General features: G+C 41.2%; 1 long non-coding RNA gene across 1 annotated transcript in view; it reads right to left on the bottom strand.

The window, feature by feature from the left end:
• Window positions 1–3,354: 3,354 nt before the first annotated feature.
• Window positions 3,355–19,929, bottom strand: part of LOC104989216 — a 118,143-nt gene continuing 101,568 nt past the window's right edge. The window contains exon 3 of the long non-coding RNA XR_825351.1: window positions 3,355–4,223. This is a non-coding gene — a long non-coding RNA (uncharacterized LOC104989216). The remainder of the gene's footprint in view (window positions 4,224–19,929) is intronic.

The raw sequence follows: 19,929 nt of genomic DNA, 5'->3' as shown, positions 1-19,929 counted from the left end.
AGGAGCGCGGCGGCGGCCGGAGGCGAGCAAGTGCAGCCCTGCGCGAGCGCGCTCTGCCAACTCGCGGGCTCGGGTCTCCAACTTTAAGTACCGCTCTCCCGAGCTCAAAGGCATGACAAAGGTGCTGGCCCCCGGCCAGGGGCTCCTGCCTGGCCCTGACGTTGCCTTCAACATCACTCCAGGCGCGCAACTCGTTTTGGAGCGATCCCAAAGAGCAGCTTCCCTGAACTTTACTTTACTTGCCGCTGCTGGATAGAGGCTGGATTTCACGGCAGGAGGGCGGGGGCGCCGAGGGATCTCCTAAAGGTGGCCCGGAGAAGACGGGTTTCAAACCAACTCGGAAGACTCATCCCGGGGCCAGCTTTCTCTAACGTGCTACCTTATGTGCCCCGTGCCAGGCTCCAATCTATCTCTGTTTGTCTCCCGTGCTGTTTGATTCACGCTCCTCGTTGGCTGGAAATACGTAGTGTGTACATAGAATGACCCTGGGGAGGACCACTCTGTAACTGAGATATGGTAGATAGAGTAGGGTGTGCGGTTGCCCGTGCAGACAGCTATATTTAGCAGCTGCAGAGACTGATCGCAGGCATCCGGGGAAAGAGGGCGGAGATTCAAGGTGTACGTATAGAAGAGCCGAGTTTCGCCTTCAGGAGAGTGCTACCTGACCTCAGTTTCCCTCGTCTAAAAAATTCTCCCGAAGTGGTCGCCTCCAGCCGCGATCTTCCGAGATTCTCCCAGCCCGCTTTGTCTGTGTTGGACCACAGTACTGTACTTGTGTCCATTAGGAATTCTAATGTGAATGACGATTTACCAAAACCTTTCCGTTAGGAGGACATGGGTCTTCATGCTTTCCACGGACTATGCAACCAGAACTTCAGAAAACTGAATATGAAATGTGACCCTTCCATAAAAAAAAACAGAACCTCAGGTCATTAACCACATCTTTAGCAATTATGTTGTACTGATGATCTCAGCAACAAATTTTGAAAGTCAGTGATGCCTTTCTGTTCCTTTGGACTAGGATATGCAGATTCAAATATCCAGATTGAAAAAGAAACAGGAAAAAGTTTGGTACTGCATTAAAAGTTAAACCTGCTCAAGTACATTATATATGTATATATAATATATTAGAATAAATTATATAATATATAATGTGTGTATATATATAATGTATGTGTATAAATATATATTTAAAAATTATGGTAAATACATTGTGCACCTATAATCATGGACAGTTTATACTTTTTAATAAACTTCCTTGTCCCCAGTCTAATAAACTCTGATACAACTGCTACTTGGCTTTAATTGCTATCCCAAACACCTGACGGAATACCTGACAAAATTTCTGTGTCATATATAAATGCCAAAGATGCCATCACTGACAGTAATATCTGGGGATATCTTTATACTAATAAGTACATGGTTACCTAATTCTTATAAGAACAGACAGAGCATTTGGGGATAATATGCAGATATAGCTGATTTACTATGAAGCCAAAACTGAGCTCAGCATCCATAAGTATAACTAGAATTATAAGCAAAGAAAGGGTTAAAAACACATTAGATGAATCACAGATATTTCTCTTTATGGCCAGCAACCATTACTTTCCAAAGCAATCTTTTTACAGATGACTTCGTTTCCGTAAATCACACTTTCAATTTTCAAACATCTTAAGAAAAAAAAAAAAAAAAAACACCATGCACAAGCACTTCAGAGGACTCTGAAAAATCTGAACCTGCCGAATTCTATGCAAATTACACAAAGAACCCTACGGGTCCTGAAAGCAGAAGGAGATGCACACACAAATCCAGGGAAAACAGCAAATCCTTATCTCCCTGCTCGGATACAGACACTGGTCAGAAAGGTGAGTTGCTTTCTCAAAATGCTAAAGCTGCAAAGAGAAATCAAAACAGTCCTACCCTGCTGGATCAAGAGCGTCTTTCCAGAAATGTTCCATGGGCTTGTAGAAGTCAAGGGCTGAGACAGTTAGAAGGAAGGGAAGACTGCGCTCCCATGTGCCTGTGGCTCCGGGTGTGAGCAAGGCAGAGCGTGTGGGGATGTGTTTGCATGTGGGATGGCAGGGAATCGGGAAGCAGCCAGTAGGCAGGGCACTTGGCAGCCCCTCCCGGCAGACAGAGCAGCTGGGCTGCCGCACAGAGCTGGATGAATGGCAGTGGAGAGTAAGGAGAGGCTTGCTGTCTGCTCACGGGGAGCAGGGTGGCACACTCAAGTCAGCGTTATTGGATGGAACCAACACTCCCAAGCCTTTCTGCTCTTTCTACCTGAAGCCTAGCAAGTGTGCCACGCTTTCTGCTGCCATCCAAGGCAAGAGGGAAAGCAGGCTTGCTGGAAATCACAGGCTTATGGCTAAAATAGAATGCCAGTCAAAAGTGCGTGGATATCAAGTTTACAAAATGTGACACGGGTGGTTTTTCCTGAAGAATATAATTTAACAATAAAAGCCTTCTGGGATCCACTTGGATCAGATGCCTTGCTGGCCCCAGCCCGCCCTGTCCCTCCTCACCATCCCCCTGTCTCTGAACAGACACACTGTTGCCGTGCCTCCCATTGCACTAGGAAACCAGACTTTGGAATAAATGTTTTGGCATTCTAGGGATGTGTTTCCAACTGAAATGTAATATTCCTCCACCTCGTTAACCAAACCCACAAACCTTTCCACGAATAGCTCAGTTGACTGCTTTCAGTAAACATGAAAAAAATATATCATTAAAGTCCCAGAGTAGGAAGATAAGACAAAGGTAGGTACCTTTGTGTGGCACTGACTTTAGGCTTTCTGGTTGTAGAGGCATTGAGCATGGGTAGAGAGTCTATTTCCCAATGATGCCCACATAGAGCCTCCAGGTTCTCAACGTTTCTCTTGACCATGGTACTAACACACAGGGAAAGAGCTCCTAGTGGCCCTCACCCAGTGTCTAAGGACATGTGACGCCTACTGGAGCCTTTGTTGCCAGACATTAGTCACTGCCTTGGGTATTAAATGGTTCTAATCACAATGCCAGGAGTGGCCAGTCTCTCGCCCTGGTACCTCATGCAGTTAGGGAGAGATTTATGAGTGGCTCTTAAGACCAGTACAAAGGAAGAAGTAAAAAGTTATTTTTAAAAAAGTTACCAAAATGTTAATAATGTCATAATACACATAGTATTTTGTGCTTTGAAAGTCCCCAAATATTGCAATATTAGAGCACAGAATCCTTTGCTGTCGATGGCTGTGAATATTAACTCCTCCTTTAGGCCAACCATGGCCATGCATGCACTAGTCCAGTCCAAAAAAAACCAAGAATGTGCAAAGAATGGAGAGGAAAGGGAAAGAAGGGGGAGGACGGAGAGGAAAAAAGGGAACGAAGAAAGAAAGGAGAGAAAGAGGGAGGAAAGAACTTTGCAACTGTTCTCCTTGAACATAGGAAGGATAAGAAGTCTCATTATCTCTTCACAGACTTTGATTATTCTACAACTAACCATCAAAGTTAGTCCCAGATGTCCGATAAAGTCAGTTTTCCAGAACACTCTCTTGCCCATATTCTCTTCCTATTCCTGGTAAGAATCATCACCCAGGCTTGATGATGGTGGGTGGGAAAGGACAGCGAACCTTGCCAGTTTTCTTCTAGTGCTTCTGGCAAACAACCTTGCAGCCTGGTTCCCTCCTCTCCCCTCCCCAGCTGCACAGGCTCACACTCCCATCCTTGACTTCCTGGCATTTGCTGGGGAATTAGGGTCAAGTCTATTTCTGTAGCTCCACCATCGAGAGCATCTCCAGACCACTTTGCCAACAGTCTCCTGGGCATTGCCTGCTCGTTGAAAATGTGAGTCATCATTCTCCCTTCCCCCAGACATGGGGCTCCTCTCCAACCCCCCAGTCTGTGACTAGCATCATTACCCCTGCAGTCGCCTAGGGCTCTCCTGTAGGCTTTCTGTAGCCTTTGGCATGCCTGAGCATTCTAGCTTTGCCATTTATCCCTTCCCCCGACACTCCTGTGCCCCGCCTGCATTACCTCACCTGGCAAAACGATCTCCTAGGGACATCTGCCCCTGCACACTTCTTCCTAGATCTTGCTGCTTTATATTTTGTTGGTTTTTACAGTTTTGAGATCCATTTTCTCATGATCGGCTCCATTCTTCACCCAGATTACAGCTTCCTCCAGAGTTCAGGCCTTCCTTTCTTCCCATAATGTCTTGTCTAGTGTATCTCCCCCTGATGTGTAACCTGTGCTTCAGTCAAAGTAAAAAAAAACAAAAAAAACTTGAGGCTCCAAGCACTCAAAGCTTTCCTGATGACATCCCCTCTGCCTAGAACCCCGCTTTGCTGGCTTGTTGGGGAAGGTCTTTTTTAAAATTCAGCCTAAATGCTATGACAACAAAAGTGCCTTCCTTTATTCTTTATTCAAAGGTAATTTCCTCTCCTCTGAACACCAGGGATATTTCTCATGCATGTGTTACATTCTTCCTTGTGTTAATATATAGATTATATATCCCCTCCTGCTCAGAAGTTCCTTGAGGACAAGGTCTGCAAAGAGTTATTTGGGTATTTTCTGAGTCCCTAGCACTGTGCCTAGTCATATTAGGTCACCAAATATTGGCTAATTTATTCATCCAGATACTTAAAAGGATAAAATAATATTATACTTATCTGGATAAACCCTCTCTAAAAGCTAACTTTCCATGTAACGTTCTACCATCTTCAAACTGTTTTTCCTAAATGATTATCTTGGTATACTCATACTGACTGAGGCCATAAAGTCAAAATTTAAATTCATACAATCTTGAGGATTAAGCCTGCAATTCTTGGCAGCATAATTCACGAGAAAGCTCTGAATTTTTAGTTCGTAACCAGATAATACTGTGACCAAACAAAGTTTCTTCTCTAGCTCCATTAAAAGCTTTTTACATTTACAAAAACATTATTCCTCCAACAGAAACATGAAAGAAACTAAATGTGGAAATATTTCCAAAATAACTTCCACTCCTAGAAATGGTTCCTTCAGTCTGAGATGTGGGGCTCTAGCTCTGTTCAAACTGATCATTATTTTGATGATAAAAATGCTCTGTTTGGGAGGTTTTTCTGCACATTTATTTGACACCATTTATTTTTTTCTAAAGTAGAAGAAAAAGAATTTCCTGTTAGGTTTCCACCTTTAAAAATGGTTCATACTATTTAAGGACTTTTTATTAGCTCCTAGATTTTTTTTTTCAACTGACATTTGATTTTTGTCTCATGAGGTAAATTTGATATGCAGGGAAATGCACATATCTTGTGTGTTCAATCTTGATGAGTTTGGACACGCGCACATGACAACCGTCTCCATGAAATCCTACGGTATTTCCATAACTCAGGAAATTTCACTTGACGCCTTGTTCAAGCCAACATGCAACCCCTCCAGGCAACCACTGCTATGATTGCTATCGTCATAGATTTATTTTACCTTCTGGCCCAAAATGTGGACCGTGACCTCTTTCATACTGGAGCACATAATATACCCCGTTTCTATCCACTGGCACAACAGCGTGATGCTGGGCACACAGCATTGTAAGGGCATCAAGGTACATAGCTATCCTCTCAGTCAGACCCCTCTGCCTGGGATCAGCTCCCTCAAAACCCCAGAATTTTACTTACACTCTATTCAGGGACCTTTTTAACTATAACAGGCTTTCCTTGATCAGGTGTTACATAAGCCTGCCAAGATACGAGTTAATGATGAGGAGCCAAATGAAATCAGGATTCTTTACCATGTTCTTAAACAGACCATCTACATTTTTTTTTAATTTAATAATTTTTAAGCCTAGAATCAAACCCCAAATCCTAATTCTCATGAAAGTTAGGACCTCAGATACAATTCCCTGTCTTTCTACCCAAAACTCAATGGGGTAGTTTGGATTTTTGGTTGTTAGGCAGAATGGCTACTCTTTATTGTGAATCAGTGAGTGGTTCAGATTTAATTCACCAGCTTAAAAAAATTTAGTAACTTTTCATGTTACATTTTTTTAGAAAACTGTTAATGTAATTTAACTATAAGACATGTAGCATAAGACAGTTAAGAAAGTACTTTCTCTATAAGTGCCATGAGTGATGAAAGAATTCCAATTATTCCAATTATTATTACACTGTGCCCCTCTCCCTCCCTTTATCTATTGTTTACTTGAGGAATCTCATTGCCACAGTAGGGTATTACTTCTCTGTGGAGAGAAGTATTCAGATTGTGCCTAAATTCAAGTTGATTCAAATAGTATCATGCACTGTTAAGGATGACCTTTATAGACACACACACACACACACACACATCAAGTAACCAACCAGAAACCTGGCAAAATTTCAGAACCAGCCTTAGTCAAGTGGTTTTTAAAAAGGGGGGGTGATTTTTGCATTTTGAATCTTTTCAGGTCTTTCTTCCTATTTTGTTACCACACTCATCCAGATAACCAGCTCCCTCAGGTCCCAGGATCCCAGGCTACCCATGGCTATAACCAGTGGACTCTCTCCCCCATCTCTCAAGACCCTCAATTACAATCCTACTGTCTCAAAGGAGCAATATATTTATTGAACATGCCAAAGAGTAACTCATTTATTCAGTTCACTCAAAAAATACTGATTACCTACTATTTATCAGGACCATTGCTAGATGTTGGGTCCTGTCTTGGACAGCTCAGGCTGCTGTAACAAAAGACCATAGACCTTATGGCTTAAACAACAGAAGTTAATTTTCGCACGGGGCTGGTCACCAGAAGTCCAATATCAGAATGCCACCTTCATCGAGTCTATTGAAGACCCACTTTCTGGCTTTCTGCCCTCGTGGTCAGAGCTCTCTCTTCTCAGAAGGCCACAGTCCTGTTGGATGAGGGTTCCACCCATGACCTCATTTAACCTTAATTACTCCCTGAAGATTCTGTCTCTAGATACCATCACAGGGGAGGTTAGGTTCACCATAGGAATGTAGGGAAGACAACATTAAGTCCACAGCCACCACCCAAACATAAACAACAAATGTCTGTGCCCTCAAAGAGCTTACTTCTAGGGCCTTTGTATTTAGTCCTGCAGTAACGGCCCCTCCTACTCAGCTTCCCGTAGGAGAATCCCTGCCTCTGTCCGCCCACAGTTGTTGATATTCCTCTGGGTTCAGCTCCAGGCCCCCTTGGCCCCTCTATTCTTCTCCCTTTCGAGGGTCTCCACCACTCCCAGAGTTCTAAGTTTCACCTGTACATTGAAGACTTTAAAATAGAAATCTCTAACCAAAAGGTCTCTGCTGGCCAGGAGCCATTCCAGATACCTCTTAGACATTTTTACTTGCATGTTCATTCATTCAATAAAGGCTTCTTGATCACCTACTATGTGCTTGCCATTAGCAGCTCACTTTGTTCAAAATTACTGTTTCTTTTCCCCAGACCTATTCCTCCCTCTGTTTCCTGTCTCAGCAGACAGCATTGCTATTCGTGTAATTGTGCAAGCCACAAACATCCAGCCTTCAGCCTTCCCTGCCTGTGTTTAATCTCTCACAAATCTTTTTTATTTCTGTCTCCTTGATCTCTTTTGAGTCAATTGCATTTTCTTGCTGTTATTATTTTCAGGCCACTAACTTCTCTCCCAAGATATGCCTCCAGACTTTTTCTACCACTGTCCATTCACCATACTATGGAAAGAGTAATCTATCTCAAGAGCAATGGAACTTGAATTATTATTCTCCTTTCTCCAGAGTTCTCTCCCACAGATATTGCGCTCCTGCCATACTGAATTATTTTCCAGTTTTTCAGACTCTCTCAACTCTGTCTGAATCTAAATATTCATATTTTTGATTCATTCTACCTGGAATCTTCCTCCTATTCCTTTTCATCTGACTTACTCCTATGCATCCTTTAAGTCTCCCTTCAGATATCACAGCCACCAGGAAGCCTTCCTTGATTTTCTACCGTGTGCCTGACCGTGAATGCCCATTGCTCCCTAAAAATCCCTGGTCATTGCTCTTATCATGCTGTTGGAATTTCCTGTGTATTCCTCTGTATCCTCCCACTGACCTATAAATTTTTAAAAGGCACAAAGGGACTGTCTTTTTCCAAATCATGAGCCCATTGCTTAGTAAATTTCTGATGAATATTTGGCCCCAATAAATACTATTTTAATAATGAATGTTTAAACCTCTCCCTGATATCACATTTGCTTTGCCAGCTCAATTCCTCAATAACTTAATTCCAAAGAACTGATTTTAAGGGCTAGAATTCAGAACTAGAGCTTAGAGAAGAATCTGGAAGAAGATTCATATTGTCTAGAACAACTCAGATTTATTATCTTATGTAAATAGGCTATTAGAATTAATGGCCCCTTTATGGGTTGTCAAGTCCAAACCTGAATTGTCTCCATAAAGAAAGATCATTTTTGTTGAATGTCTAGTCCAGAACACCTGAACTAGAATCTGGATCTCCAAATTTAGGGTGTATCACCCATCCTACCCCACCCCTATTCTCTTCATGTTGATAGTGCCTTCTTTCTTTTTATGTGGGCTGTGATCTGCATAATCAAATTAAGATGTAATTTAGTGGTTCAGTGGGCTATTCTTAGAGTCTTAAAATCTTCCAACTCTGGAAAACACAGCAAGATTGCTTCACATTCTCAAAACACTGATAAAGAAATGGGGAGAAGGGGTTTGAGAATGTAAGCTTAAAATATTGAAACAACTTGTGTTCAGAGAAATAACTTGCCTTGTGAAACATAAAGAAATGACTTCTCATGCATTACTCTTAGAATAGAGTTTATTAAGGTCTGACCCTGATACCTATTAATATATCTATCATTTGAATCAAACTGGAGAAAAACTGGAGCTGGAGAAAAACTTTATATCCTTTCTGTATCATGTAAATTGTACAAACTTGCAAATAGAGCATCCCTAACCTAAAAAATGCTTCACTGTATTTGACACATTCCAATTTCCAAGAGAATCTAATTTGAAAGACACTCAAGTACCTTTCCATTTTGCTGTCATACTCATCAGGGGAATTACATTATGATCCAAAAGTGCTCACCTTCCTAAAAACCAAAGCTTCTTAAAAGAACTGGAAAAATTGTTGGGTATAACATTATAAACACTGGATTCAGAAAAATATAGTGGCAAACTTTTCGTTGATTCTCAAATAAAGACATTATTTTTTGTGACACTTTCCAGCAACTTTTGTACATAAATGTGAAGAAAAAAATAATTCCACAAACTTCTATGCCAAATGCTAATGAACGGCTAAAATGTACAAATTATCTTTTTCTTCCCGTGTTCTCTATCCTGCCCTTCTCAATTTTCTGTCCTTAAAACATCTACCTCTTCCCTATCTGCTATCAAGCCTGCCTCTTCTCTGAGACCAGCCCTAATCAACATAGATCACCCCAGTGAGACCCAGAATTTTAATCAGAATTCAGAAAAAAAAAAAATCCTGCCCAGTCATTCTTTTCTCTCCCACATGTGATGTGTGGCCTCAACTCCCTTGCCTCCCCTTTCAACAGTCCCAGTCACAACACTCCTTCAACACAAGCTTCTCAGACCTTGATTTGGAGCAGGGTGCCCAGAGTTCAAGTTGTACAACTGTCCACTCTCCCAACCCCATCTCATCCAAATTCTAGCTTGTTCAAAGTCTTAACTTCAGCCTGTAGTTTACAGGAATGTATCTGATTGAACTAATTTCCACTCTCACTTCACATGCAGGTATTTGAATTTTTTTAAATGGTAAATCTTATTAAACTAGAGAAATCTCTGCTTGTAGAATTGCAAAAGGGCCTGGGAGGAGCTATCTGTAAGTAAAGCATATCCTGCCCTTTTCTTTCTCAAGGATTTCAAAAATTCCAAACTATCTCTTGGTTAACCCCCAGGGTGCCTGAATGAACTGTTCTTCACATTTCAACAGGGATATGTCCTTATTCTCACCTGGATGGTCTTTGTTTTTGTGTAAGCAACTAATGATCTGTAATAAACAAGCCTACACAGTGCCTGGGAGCAAAGTTGTGGCTTTCATAGGATATGTTTCATTGCAGTTACTTCCCAAAGGAAAACTGAAGGTGAATCTATTCCAAATACCTAAAATTTACTCCCTCAGTACATTGAGATGCTAGAGGCAGAAGACCATAAAAAGCAATAAGGTCATTTTCTGAGTGCTTGTGTAAAACATGGAAAAATTTAGGTCTAACAGTCCCTTTCCCATTGGTTTCTCTTTCATGTAAAATGTGATCTTTGACTCTGACGTGGTAATTTAGCTTTTTCAGAATGGGCGTAAGAAAAATTAAACTAAATATAGCTCTTGCTCATGAATCTGGACATGCTTATTCTTGAAAATAAATGCTGCATTCATTCAGATGAATGTTTCCCAATCAGCCCAAATTCACCCTTCACTCTATACTTAACATACTTTTCCATCTCTGCCCACCAGCCCGATTACCATTTTGGGTAATCTAGCATTTGCTGACTGATCAGTTGCAACTCCAGTTTCAAACTCTTCACATTGTTTAAAGAAGTTTTTGTAGAAACTCAACCAGAATCTCATGACTCTGAGCCTGTAGTTGCCTCACAATGGCTATAATAGCTTTGTGTATATTCTTGGAAGTTTCATCATCTGCCACCCCACACCCCTCCCCCGGCTTTGTCTGTATGTGGGGAGGAAAGAGGTTGGCAAAAGAAATCAGATTGCCTTAGCCTTTCTATAAGCTCGGCTGTTGGGGGGGTGGGGGTGGGGATTATTTCTGTTCACAGTGGGCTAGTGCAGCATGAGCTAATACTCAGTTTTGGAGACTTTTCTTTTGGATTGGTTTGACTACAATGAAGATATCCCAAAACAGCCTTTCTCTAGAGTTGATTTCTTTATTGATATCTTACTAGAAGCCTAAGGTAAAGCCTGATGACAGTTCATTGAGAATCTAGCATGTGCTTTACAGGTATTATTTTATTTAAAATTTGTTTTTCCTTCATTTTTGAGTACATAATGGAGTCAGTGTTTTAATCTTCAATAGATATTTCCATAACCATTTTGACAGAATCTCCTCCCAACCCTGTGTGCCACCTGCCAATTTCCCCTTTCTAGAGGCAACAGGTGTTACCTGTTTTTAAAAGACTCTTTCCAAAGATATTCCATACATATAGAACACACACATTTCCACATCCTTTTTTAAAAATAGTAACACATACTCCATTTTGTATCATGTTTGTTTTCATTAACAATATATCTCCCTGTTTTGCTATGTAAATATATCCCTCATTTTTATGGCTGCATAATATTCCATTGTTTAAAAGAATCATAATTTATTTTGCCAGTTCCCCATTCAGGGCAATTAATTTGTCCCCAGTCTTTTGCAATTGTCAACAATGCTACAATTAATAATCTTGTACATAAGTCAATTCTTATATGATTAATATGCACATTATTCATCTTAGCTTGTGTGTGCTTAGTTGCTAAGTCATGTACAACCTCTGGCAACTCCATGGACTGTACCCCACAAGCTCTTCTGTCCATGGGATTTCCCAGGCAAGAATACTGGAGCAGGCTGCTATTCGCCTCTCCAGGGGATCATCCCAACCCAGGAATAAAACCCACATCTCCAGAATTGGCAGGCAGATTCTTTACCACTGAGCCACCTGGGAAGCCTGGAAGCAACATTTTAGTAGGTGTTGCCTAAATGCCCTCTGTATAAGTGGTTGAACTCCTACACCCTCACATATATGATGGATCTTTGAACTTTTGATATTTCTCAAAATATCTCTGTTCAGTTTTAATTTGTACTTTTTTTACTATGAGTGAGGATGAGCATCTTTTCATATGTTTTAGTCTGAATATTAGGTTGACCACTCAGAGGCTGAGTGAATTTGGACAAATTAAAGTTTTTGAGATCAAAGAATCGTTGCAAGATTAAATGCAATGATGTAGGAAATGCATGTTCTTCTTGCCAGCTTCCACCATTATTTTTCCAGTAGTTGACAATTACAGGGGCCCCAGAAATAAAAGCTAATGATGTATTAAAAGTAATAGAAAGCATGATAAAAGCCAGGGTCGTGGTACCAGAAGGTTTTAGATGAAATAAAGAGTTGTTGTTGCAGCCTTCCTTGCTTATTGCCATTCCAAAATGACAGTTTGCTTAGCACAACCTCATTGAAATTGGGCGCAAATCAGGACTGCTTCTCTGAGGATGAAAAATAACTGCATAGTGGCACCTTAGGTGTGGAATAGAGCATTAACACCAGAAGCAAGCTATGTAAACTTGAAAAACAGAGACTCACTTATGAATCCAGTGTGTTTGAGGAATGAATTGTTGAAATGCCAGTTTTAACTATTTTACAATGTTTTCAGACTCATTGCTGAAACCACCTTCTACGGCTCCCCCGGAGGCATTGTACAGACAAGTAAATACTCCTCATCAAATTTTAAACCTCTGTAAATAAGTGGTAGATTGTTGACAAAATCTTGGCTGCCATGACAGGAAAAGGACTGTGGCTTTCACAAAAATAAGAAGAAATATTTTGAAGTACTGTAAGTATCAGGTATGAAGATGCTTTGATATACAGCTAAAATGCTTGCGACTCAAATGGCAAATGTGTCCACAGTCTAATTTGAAATCCCTTTATGTACAGATTATCAATTAAGTTCAAACCACAAACCACCCATTTTTTAAACCATGTTTTAGTCTTGCCAGTTATGTTCTATCAATAAATACAACCAGTGAATCTGAAGAATGTGGGTACCAATAAAAGATAGGAATACATTGTGACCTTCAATGTATTTTTAATGGAAAAAAAAGAGGTTTTATATTTATGACTAATTTTTCATTTTTGCAAAAGAAGCCAAATAGTTATTTTTACATTAGAAGAAAACTCTATTGCTATGTATTCATAAGCTTTCTGATCCATCACATAAATGTCAAAGGAGATTTGATATGACTTCCTTCCACAGTCAAATACATTCTATTCCCAATTTTTAGAAATCAATTAAAAGACAATTAAACAACCTAACATTAAAGATAACATTGTATTCCCCTAATATTTTTTAAATGTTTTTATCTCACAAGTACATGATCTAAAATTAACATCTGAACCAGATTTAATTGTTCATGGGGAGCAGGTAGGTGACCTGCTATTACAGGATTTGTCACTTTGAATTACACATATTGTTTCTGTTTTGTGTTTCTTACTAGGTGTTGAGAGGCTTGTGAGTCCTTTGCTTACCACCTGGCACATATTTGCTCCTCATTATATATATTGGAAAAGAATACATGAATGAATTAATTAATTAATTCAACCTTCAAAAAACTAGGTTCATGGGATCTGATCATGGCAAATAGGTGGGGAAGCAATGGAAACAGTGACAGACTTTATTTTCTTAGGCTCCAAAATCACTGTGATCAGTGACTGCATTCATGAAATTGAAAGATGCTTGCTCCTTGGAAGAAAAGCTATGACAAACCTAGACAGCAAAGACATTCCATCTACAGAGAAATGGATAAAGAAGATGTGGTACATACACACAATGCAGACTCAGCCATTAAAAAGCATGAAATAATGCTGTTTGCAGCAACATGGATGTGTCTGGAGATTGTTATACTAAGTGAAGTAAGTCAGAGAAAGACAAATATCATATAATATCGCTTATTTGTGGATCCAAAAAAAAAAAATGATGCGAATGAACTTATTTATAAAACACAAACTGACAGACATAGAAAACGAATTTTTGGTTAGCAGGAATGAAGGGTTGGGGTGGGAAGAATAGACTGGGAGTTTGGGATTGACGCATACACACTAATAGATAATCAACAAGGAACTATTAAATAGCATATAGCACAGGGAGCTGCTTAATATTCTCTAATAACCTAAATAGAAAAAGAATTTGGAAAAGAATAGATATGTGTATAACTGAATCACTTTGCAGCACATTTGAAACTAACACAACATTGTAGATGAACTATATAGTCCAATATAAAGCAAAAATTTTTCTTATAAAAAAACAGAGACATCACTTTGCCGACAAGGGTTCACAGAGTCAAAGCTATGGTTTTTCCAGTAGTCATGTATGGATGGAGAAGGAAATAGCAACCCACTCCAGTTTTCTTGCCTGGAGAATCCCATGGACAGAGGAGCCTGGCAGGCTTCAGTCTTTGGATGGCAGGAGTCGAACACAACTGAGCAACTGAGCACATTTATGCATGTTGAGAGTTGGACCATAAAGAAGGCTGAGTGCCGAAGAATTGATGCTTTTAAACTGTGGTGTTGAATAAAACTCTTGAGAGTCCCTTGGATTGCAAGGAGATCAAATCAGAGATCAAACCTTAAAGAAATCAAGCCTGAATATTCATTTAAAGGACCGATGCTGAAGCTGAAGCTCCAATATTTTGGCCACCCGATGTCAAGAGCTGACTCAGTGGAAAAGACCCTAATGCTGGGAAAGATTGAAGGCAGGAGGAAGAGGGAACAACAGAGGACGAGATGGTTGGATGGCATCACTGACTCAATGGACATGAGTTCAAGCAAACTCCAGAAGATGGTGAAGGACAGGGAAGCCTGATGTGCTGCAGTCCATGGGGTTGTGAAGAGTCAGACACAACTGAGTGACTGCATAACAACAACAAGCCTGTTGTTTTGAGTTATACAGCATTGTTGTTATTGTTCAGCTGCTAAGTTGTGTCTGACTCTTTGGGACTCTATGGACTGCAGCACGCCAGGCTTTCCTGTCCTTCACCATCTCCCAAAGTTTGCTCAAACTTATGTCCATTGAGTTGATAATGCAATCCAACCATCTTGTCCTCTGTCACCCCCTTCTCCTCCTGCCTTCAATCGTTCCCAATCAGGGTCTTTTCCAATGAGTCAGCTCTTGACATCAGGTAGCCAAAGTATTGGAGCTTCAGCTTCAGCATCAGTCCTTCCAATCAATATTCAGGGTTGATTTTCCTTAGGATTGACTGGTTTGATCTCCTCGCAGTCCAAGGGACTCTCAAGAGTCTTCTCCAGTACCACAGTTCAAAAGCATCAATTCTTTGGCACTCAGCCTTTTTTGTGGCCCAACTCTCACATCTGTACATGACTGCAGAAAAAACCACAGCTTTGACTATATAGCATTGACCAGATGTTTATTACTATCTGAAATATGGAATATCTCTGCCTCAAGAAGTATAGGGTGAGAAGAGATGTTCTGATCGACAGATGCCCTGGGAACCACATGTCTTCAAGTGTCCCCACCCTGCCTTACAGCTCAGGAAAGGCTCTTTGTGGTAGCTACACTGAGTCACCTCTGAGATCTTTGCATCTCAGCTCAGTCCACCATGGCCTTCTCTCAATGACCTTTAGGATATCTGTAACAATGTGGCTCAGTGACCCCAGGTCTACCACACTGCTGACAAAGTCAAGAGGAATGAACAGAATGCCTCTGAGGCCGCCCAGTACCGTATATACAGCAGCAGACCAGCTGGCTTTCTCTGTGCATAACCAGAAGCAACTGTTTTACTCAATCACCATAAATCCCCATGATCATAAATAGCAGTTATTATTAATGGTCCTTTTGGGAAATCTCATGATATCCAACTCTATACTGTCTTTCATTCGAGTCCAGAAACTCCAACTATAAGGCCAATTTTGCCAAACAATGTTAGATATTCCTTGAAGGTGGAGATTAAGTTCAGGAATCAAGTCAGGATGACATGATGGAGACTCCTGGTGGACAAAGTTTGACCTCATTAATTCAGTCTCTTTATTAACTGAATTAAGTGATTGGATGGTCAGTAGGAAAAAACCGCCCCATGTTCATTTGGTTAAATGTATCTGGTTTCCCTTGTAGTTCAGCTGGTAAAGAATCTGTCTGCATATGGGAGACCTGGGTTGGATCCCTGGATTGGGAAGATCCCCTGGAGAAGGAAAAGGCTACCCACTCCACTATTCTGGCCTGGAGAATTCCATGGACTGTATAGTCCCTGGGGTCGCAAAGAGTCGGACATGACTGAGCAACTTTCACTTTCAGTTTTCACTTTTATGCATATATCTACAAACAAAATGTTAAAATGGAGCTGTTTAGTCCCAGAGTTGAGCCAAGCTCCGTGAATAATAGATGGCTCAATCCAACAGCAAGTTTAAGTCACCAAGCAGTGTTTGGAAAAACAAAGCAGTTAGCAAAGAGGATTTTACTCTTTCCTATCACACATCAAGATATGAAAGGAGTCAAGAAAAGGGAGAATTTGGGGAGAAAGTGGTTTGCTGTTCCTCTCCCTAAACTGGAAGAGGCAGAATGTGTCCACCCTCATCTTAAGCCCAGGGAAAGCAGCCTTAACACACCTTTAGAAGATTCAACAAACCACTTCCCTGGTGGTCCAGTGGTTAAGGCTTTGCTTTCCATTAGCGCCTGGTCAGGAAGCTAAGATGCTACATGCCTCCTGGCCCCCAAACCAAAACATAAAACAGAAGCAATATTGTAACAAATTCAACAAAGACTTTAAAAATGGCCCACATCAGAAAAACCTTTAAAAAAAAATAAAAAAGATTAGATAAGTATCTCTTGAGAACTGGCAGACACAATGGCCTCATGTGTCTGATCCACTGGAAATCTTAGGGACAAAAGACCTTGGCTCACTGCTCTGATAGCAAGCAAGGAAAGCGGGCTGTGTTGGGACTGGGCTGTGCTCCCAAAGTCTGTGGAGGCAAAGGATGGAGCTAATATGGGCAACAGGCAGGAGAGAACCACTTGCAGCTTCAATTTGTATCTAGCCCACAAGAAATGCCTAAAGTGGAGAGGTAACCTCAGAAACAAGAGCAATATTGATTCCCAAGGCTGAGGGGGAACCATCTGTTACCAGCCAGAGAATGTGACCTTACCTGCATGGAGGGATCCACAGGTGAGAGGTCCCCAGAACTAGGGTACAGAGTGTTAATCAGAAGCACCATACACGAGCTTCAAACACCTGCCAGATCCAGAAATCACAACACCAGCTCACCACAGTACTTCCTGGCCCTTTCCTCTGCTTCTAACCCACCCCTCTCAACCCTGAAAGTGGGAGTGTTAGCTGCTCAGTCGTGTCTGACTCTTTGCAACCCCATGGACTTGTAGCCCACCAAGCTCTTCTGTCCATGGAATTCTCCAAGCAAGAATACTGGAGTGGGTTTCCAGTCCCTTCTCCAGGGGGTCTTCCCAACCCAGGGTTCAAACCTGGGTCTCCTGCATTGTGGGCAGATTCTTCACTATCTGAGCCACTAGGGAAGCCCTTCAATCCTCGAGAGATCAGAAATTCAACTGGCAAGCGGCACAAAGTAATGTAAGGAAGGAAAAAGAAGCCAACTGCCCTTTATCCCACTGCACATAGCAAACTTATTCGAGCATGAACTGGGGAAAGACAGGAGATGGAATATTATGTGAAACTCACATGATTTGACATTCACATGGGAGTCTTTCTCAACAGTTAGCTAGAACCAAAGCATATCAAGTACCTCAACAGATTTACCATGACTTGTGTGTTCTTCCTTGCCAATTACAGTTAAGTAATTGATGAGGTTTTTCAAATACGAATATTGATATTAACAAAGTGAATAAATGAGAGCATGGGCAGTCTTAACCATCAGTTGAAAATTACCCCTGTAAAACACTATTCTCAGCAATATGTATATGTGTGTGTGTTTAGTCGCTCAGTCATATCCAGCTCTTTGCGACGCCATGGACTCTAGCCTGCCAGGCTCCTCCGTCCACTAAATTCTTCAGGCAAGAATACTAGAGTGGGTTGCCATTTCCTTCTCCAGGGGATCTTCCTGACCCAGGGATTGAACCCAGGTCTCCTGCATTGCAGGCAGATTCATCAGGGAAGCCCCTCACATGGGACTGGGTATATTAACTGGTGAGTAGTCGCACAGAGTCGGACACAACTGAAGTGACTCAGCAGCAGCAGCAGAGGTCCTCTATTACTTGAAGTAATCAGAAAGTCTTGAGATTTGCTTCACATTTCATCCAAAGAAACAACTGGCCTACAAATTTGAAGTCACAGTGAATACTCTCTTATTCCATGAGACCTGCTTTTCAGCATAATGGTAACATTTATTTTCCTTTAAGGAACTGAAGCTTCTCATGCACTCTGCCCCGCACTGCTTTAATAAATACAAAAAAAAAAAAAAAGGCTCCCATAACAGTTGAGACTAACAAGAGTGAAATTTGCTGATCCAGGTAAGTCAACATATCTACTATTTCTTTTCAAGGACACACTTGATGCCTACCAGGATAAAATGTCTTAATAACTGTTCATATGTCAAATTACAGATTTTTAAAACAAGTCAACAAAAGGCTTTCTGAGAGGTTCAGTTTATACCCTTGAATAAAGAGGTTTAGCCCTTGTAAAATATCAAATGTCTCCTTCAGCAACATTTGTGTATATAAATGGTTGTTTGTTGTTGATGTTTTAAAAACAGAATTAGGAGAAAATGGGCATGTTCTTTCATTAACTGCTCTCTAAAACAAGTCCAGTGCGGATGAGATGAAGAAAGGTTGTATTCAGTTAAAAGAGCCCCAGACTTCTCCAGGTCTCAAGCTCCTGGGACCTCCACCCTCCAGCCCAGCTTCCTGACCTGCAGCTCACGTGGAACTGTGTCAAGGCCATGAAAGGCAACTTTTGGCTGCGCAGTGGATGGGAGAGTCAGGCGCATGGGGTTTGCAAAGAACATCTGACTTTGGAGATTGATCCTGGCTCCAGAGAATCAGGAACATTCTCTCAGGAAATGGACCACTCCCAGCCACTTCTCTGTAGCAGCTGTGCTCTGGACCAGTCTCGTGACTTTAATGATAAAACTAGGTCAAAATCAAGAGCATTGTAAGCAGGCTATAGGGACAAGCCAGGATGTAAGGGCTGGACAAGATCTTAGAGGTCACCTACGTTAATGCACCACAATCTCTTCCCTGCTGCCAACCCACATGAAGGAAGAGACTGAAAAGCTTGAATGTCTGTCCAATCCTAGGTTCTCTGCAACCCTTGTTGCACCAAGACTTTTCTCCAATATAAGAAGACTTGATGGCTGATTTGCATTGTTGTATAGCAAAAACCAACACAACATTGTAAAGCAATTTTCCTCCAATTAAAAAATAAAGTGCTATGCAACACACCACTCTAAAAAAAAAAAACTTGAGAATTAAAAGGACATTAATATGGGAATAACCTCTTCTTTGCACAAAACACATATACACTATTTGATAACAAAGGACCTGAATCACACCTCCCAATCAATCTCACTACACAGAATTTCACCCCAGTGCATTTCAGACTTGCTTGCCCATTATAACCTCTTCTTTGTATTGATTGGGAACTGAGTTTCTACAGGGTTAAGTCGCTTGCCCAGAGTGATAACCTAGAATCACAGTCTCATAACTCATTAAAAGTGGATGGAACTTGTGTTTCTTTTCATTTCCAAGAAAGCCAGTCCTTACCTATTGTTGTTGTTTAGTCACTCAGTCATGTCCAATTCTTCTGAGACCCCATGGACTGTAGCCCGCCACGCTCCTCTGTGCATGGGATTTCCCAGACAAGAATGCTGGAGTGGGTAGCCACTTCCTTCTGACCCAGGGATCGAACCAGTGTCTCCTGCTTAGCAGGTGAATTCTTCACCATTGAGCCACCAGGGAAGCCTGGTCCTTATCTGCAGCAGCCCTTTATTTTTTCTGACAGCAGCCCTAGCAGTCCTGGGATCTTTCAAAACTTCCTTCTCAAGATTTCACCTCCTCAAACAAAACTCTCAGGGCATGTGAGGAAGGCATTTCGAGGAAAAACATTCTGCAATGTTAAGGGATCTTCCCAGGATTAACTGCATAATGTAAGAAGTGAACTCTTAAAACCCGTGGTTCTCAAAGTGTGGTCCCCAAGGTAACCTCATCAATATCATCTAGGAATTTGTACAAATACAAATTCCTCTTCCTTCCTTACTTTTCCATCTCTTGGCTCAGACATCACCCACCCCCCA

Source organism: Bison bison, unplaced genomic scaffold (assembly GCF_000754665.1).
Source record: "Bison bison bison isolate TAMUID 2011002044 unplaced genomic scaffold, Bison_UMD1.0 scf7180017864148, whole genome shotgun sequence".
NCBI lineage: Eukaryota > Metazoa > Chordata > Mammalia > Artiodactyla > Bovidae > Bison > Bison bison.
Note: the sequence above shows the minus strand (reverse complement) of the source record. Positions and strands in the feature narration are given on the sequence as shown.